At 37.7% G+C, this 5,169-nt stretch overlaps 1 pseudogene across 1 annotated transcript; it reads left to right on the top strand.

Moving 5' to 3' along the window:
* The first annotated feature begins 1,219 nt into the window (after nucleotides 1-1,219).
* LOC308564941 (GTP-binding nuclear protein Ran pseudogene) lies at nucleotides 1,220-2,589 on the top strand (annotated as a pseudogene). The gene is made up of 2 exons: nucleotides 1,220-1,270; nucleotides 1,906-2,589. The product of its transcript is annotated as a GTP-binding nuclear protein Ran pseudogene (transcript).
* Nucleotides 2,590-5,169: the final 2,580 nt, after the last annotated feature.

The raw sequence follows: 5,169 nt of genomic DNA, 5'->3' as shown, positions 1-5,169 counted from the left end.
GTTGCTTTGTGCCACTACTGAACTGAATCCTTGCCTTGGATTAAATCAATGGACTTGAGTGTCATCATTGTATATTTATAATAGTTGGTAAAAGGTGCCATCATCGCAGTCACTCCAATTTAAAACAGGAATCAGAACACTTAGAAGCAAAAATATGCAAGCAGGGCAAAAATGCTGACACTGGCTGTATCTGCACTCAAAAATAGTTTGTTCATAAGTGAATTGCCTATATGAATTGACAAAGTGATTTAAGCCACTTTGTCATGAGGCAGACCTGTGGGAAACAGAACAATCTTGTACCCATACATGAAGAAAGATATAAGAACAAAATAATAAGCTGTGATGGAAACCTCAGGTTACTGTGCAATGCACTAATGAGAACAAATAGATATTCTGTTGCTAAAGAATTTTCAGAGGGGACATCTCCAAATTTAATTTGGATATTAAAAATAAAAGATAGTTGTTGAATTGCATGTTGTGTAAATGTCAATTGTATGTTAGATAATAAACAAAATATTGTTTAAATCAAGACAGATCATTTGGATATGTTATCATCTCTAAGTATCTAAAAGCGGAATGTATATAGCTCATAGTATAATCAACTAAGCACTATGTAATCATGGACAGCCTTTGAGTTTATCAGTTATCTTTTATCTGAAATATTTACATATGCACAGGCATTTCTTAATATTTTTAAAGTTGTAGTGACAAAATGTGCTATGAAGCTGTATTGGGCATCTATTTTTAGATAAACTGTAATCTAAAAAATATATACTGCTAAAGAAATCAGTATATTTATCTCTAGAAAACTCATAATTAGGTTCAGCGATAGAAGTTGAAAGTTCCTCTGACCATTTCAAATTCTAGAAAAAGGCAAAGGCAATACATAAATGATTGCTTGAAAAGTTCAAATATGTATAATTAAGTGATTGAATAACCCATTAGTCAAGGAAGATATTAAGTTATAAACCTGTCAGATACTGTTAAATCTGTTCATAGTAGGAAATTTCTAGGTCTAAATGTTTTAATACACTAAAAGAAAAACTTTAATGTTAGTGACAAATGTATTCATTTCATACAGCTAGAAAAAGAACAGGAAATTCTAAGTAAATCAACAGAAAAGAAATAAAATAAGAACAGAAGTGAGTGAACTAGATAATAGAGAAAATTAACAAAGCCAAAAGTTGTTTTTTTGAAAATATTAATGTTGTAGACAAAAATGTGTAGTGGGAATTCTCCTTCTAAGGACTTTCTAACTGTAGGGAGTGTGGTGAGTAGAGAGCATTTAATTCTTACCTCCTTCAGGGTCTGCTCAAATGTAGAGAGCTATCTGCTCTCAATCATGATTTTCCAGGGGAAGCCCATATCTGATCAAGGCAGACATAAAATTTCTACAATTTCAATCTGTTATGGGCTAACTCAGGAAATTCTTCTTTAGTGCTACCTGTCAGGTTGGTCAAGGTTTTGGCAGATCAGCATCATAATGCCCATCCCTAATGTGATTATTGGTACTAGGAGTGGTTCAGGAAAGCAAGTGAGAAGATAAATCATATTTGAAGTTAGGTTTTGAGGTTGGATCATTCATTACCTGTTTGACAATAAGTATCCCATGCTGAAGGTAGGTGGAGCACAGACAAACTTGCCTAAGGCGGCTGTTCAGTTGTTAAACCTTTCACTGATGGTGAATTAGGAGGGTATACTGGAGAAAGGGAAGGCACTAGTTAATTCTATGCATTAGATTTTTGAAATGTATAGAGGAAGTGATAGCTATAAGATACTGCGAAACACCACTGATGTTCCACAGAAAGCTAATGAAGAGCAGAAGGGAGTACTAGGCAATTGAAAGCCAGGTGTGAAAACCTTTCCTGCAGTGAGAGGTAGCAAAAGCTAAGGACTCGCGCTCAGTCAGACTGGCCCAGAGATGCCTCTGGCAGTAACATCACCCTGGCTCCCAAGGAGAACCTCAAGTTCAATTCAAACTTGTACTGGTTGATAACGGTGGGACTGGGAAAGCTACATTCATGAAATGTCATCTGCTGAATTTGAGAGGAAGTATGTAGCCACCTTGGGTGTTGAGGTACATCCCCTTGTGTTCCACATCAACAGAGGGCCTATTAAGTGTAATGTGTGTGATACAGTGGGCCAGGGGAAGTTTGGCGGACTGAGAAATGGCTATTACATCCAAGTCCAGTGTGCTATTATAATGATTGACGCAACTTTGAGAGTTACTGACAAGAATGCACCTAACTGGAATTGAGATCTGGTATGAGTGTGTGAAAACACCCCCATCATGCTGTGTTGCAACAAAGTGGATGGATATTAAGGAAGAAAGGTAAAGCAAAATCAATTGTCTTTCACTGAAAGAAGAATCTTCAGTACTATGACATTTCTTCCAAAAGTAACTACAACTTCGAAAAGTTCTTCCTCTGGTTTGCTAGAAAACTAATTGGAGATCCTACCTCAGGGTCTGTCCCCATGCCTGCTCTTGCCCCACCTGAGGTTGCCATGGACCCAGCCTTGGCAGCACCATCTAGAGGTTGCTCAAGCCATGTGAGAAAGGGAAGCTGGACCCCAGTGTCCCAGCTCTAGTTTTATAGGCAACTGCCCTATGATGTCAGTACTGCAGTGTCTTTGCCACTTTATTATATAGCTGAGAAGAAAATATGTTTGATCTTTGGGATGCTGAAGGAGATGAATGGGCTTAGGAGTGAATGTGGCATATTTATCTGTCTTGAAACACAGTTGTGTCTTTATTGAGTTTCAAATATAAGACTGCTGCAGTCACCTCACAATATTCAGTAGTGAAACCTTGTTTGTTACTGTCATTTTCATTCCTTTTTCTTTAAAATTAGAATAAAGTTGTATTTCAAAAAAAGAAAAAAGAAAGAAAGGAAGGAAAAGAAAAAGCTGAGGACCAAGTCAAAAAATTTTCAGAGAGGCCAAATTCAAAGAGGGTTGAATGCTCACCAACGCTATTCTGTTATGTCATGACTATTTACCTTGGTAGGAAATCTTGGGGCTTTGACACATTGGATGGAGACACCAGAAACATGCCATGAAAGTTTTTGTCTTCTCAGAATCTTTCTAAGGCTATGAAAGAAGCACCCCTATCAAGGACCAGCATGCCCCATTCCCCACTTCTTGTTTGGAAGATAACTCTGAGGCTCTTTTCTGTCAGTTATAAGGTATTCCCCTCAATACCTGTTCCCACCTTCCATCGTGGCCACTACTTCTATAACTAGGGTTAAGTTGTACCATAACCTAGGTGGTTCTATAGTCAAAAAGGGCTTCAAGAATTATATTTTATATACCAGTAGGTACTGGGGAAGTATGAGTGGGACTGTATTCTGATGGTGCTTAATCAAGGGGCAATAACATAAAATAGGAGAATAAAGAATTTTTTTACTTGAAAATGCTTTCCTGTGATATAATAATTATCACTGAGGAAAAGAGTCTAGGACATGGGACAAACTTGCTACTAATGTTTCCTAGAAGCATGTAAAAGCAATGGCTTATACTGAGTGAAGTTAAAAGGCCAGAATTGCCATAGCAGAAATGGGAAAAAATAAATTAAAATGCTTAAGGAAGTGAGCATCCATGATTAAACATAAAATATATGGCTAGAAGGTCTACAGGATGATTATGTTCCATGGGACATACCATTTACAAAGGCTGTGAGGAGTGGTCTGATGAGAGGGGCGTCAACAACACTAAAATTTTCAATGTTGGCATTACTCTGTAAGTCATGGCTGTCAGTAAGAGAAATTATTATTAAATGTGCCTTACTGACAATAATTAGAATGATGGGTCTCCCTTCAAAATAGTGGACAGGTGGTGGAGTTAATTACTAAATCTAGTAGGCTACAAATATCAAATTACCTATCAAGTCAAACTGGAAGCCAAAAGATCTGACCTACAAAGAGCTTTAAACATGGCATCCCTATGGGCAAAACAGATAGGCAGTCAATAAGGATACTACTCAGCTTTTACCAGCAGAAGAAATCAAGGATGGATGACCAGGAAATGGAGGAAAGTTGCCTCAATAAAAATCCATAATCCCTTGCCCAGTTCCCCATCTTTACCTGTTTCCAGATCCAAAACCCATTGATTAAAAAGGAAACCAAGTCCCCAAGACAAAGGGCTCTGTAAGAATACAAGTATATTCAATAATTCCCTCAGTCCTTCCCCTGACCTACAGCCAGTTATTCAGGTTAAACAATAGATTGAAAAAATGGTATTATTCAAACACTTCAAGGACTATTGGACACCGATCTGAATTGATATGGATCCCTGGAGACCCAAAATATCATCAAGGTACTCCTGATAAGAGTTGAGTCATATGGGGCCAACTAATATATGTATGGTCTTAGTGACGTTCTAGCTTATAATGGATCTCTTGGTTCTGTAAATGCATCCAGGGGCCACTTTTCTGTTTCCCAATGTATAATTAAAATACTTGACAGTTGGCACAACCTGGACTATGATTCCTTAGCCTTTGGGGCAAGAACTATTGTACTGGGGAAGACCAGGAAGAAGCCTCTGAAGCTACATCCGTTCCAAAGACAGGATAGTAACTAAAACACAATATTATACTGCAAGGTGATGATGGAAATAGTGCCTGCCTTATGGTAAATTTGTCCTCCTTAAATTCACCATGTCCCCCTCCTCCCCTTGTTCCAGAATCTCAAAGTAATCCATCTAGTCTGTACATATGAAACCTATATAATTTTTTTTAACCAATGTCACTGCAATAAATTTAATAAAAATAAAACCTGTATAACTTGGCATTTGCCAATGCATGTACTTTTGAGGCCTCTCCAAAAACTGCTTGTCCTAACACAGTACCCTTTTTCATATCTTTATAAACCCGTAGTGTAATTTTGTGTTACCTTGTCTATTTCCTTCAGCTGTCTTGCCCACACTAAATTGTACTCAGAGGTAAGTGGTTATGTCTTATTTATCTTTCCTCCCAATGCCTTGTTTAGTGACTGATACATATAAGGTGTTCAATACCTGTAAGACTGAATCAATGTTTGTAAAAGTACCCTGCCCACATTATCAGTAAGGATTCACAATGGCTAGTTAAATTTGTTAGTTGAATGCTGCCAGAAGCTGTAGGGGAGGGAGCTACCAGAGCAATATTTGCTTTAGGGATGCCGGATTGGCTTA

Source organism: Miniopterus schreibersii (assembly GCF_964146895.1).
Source record: "Miniopterus schreibersii genome assembly, chromosome: 12".
Classification (NCBI taxonomy): Eukaryota; Metazoa; Chordata; class Mammalia; order Chiroptera; family Miniopteridae; genus Miniopterus; species Miniopterus schreibersii.
Note: the sequence above shows the minus strand (reverse complement) of the source record. Positions and strands in the feature narration are given on the sequence as shown.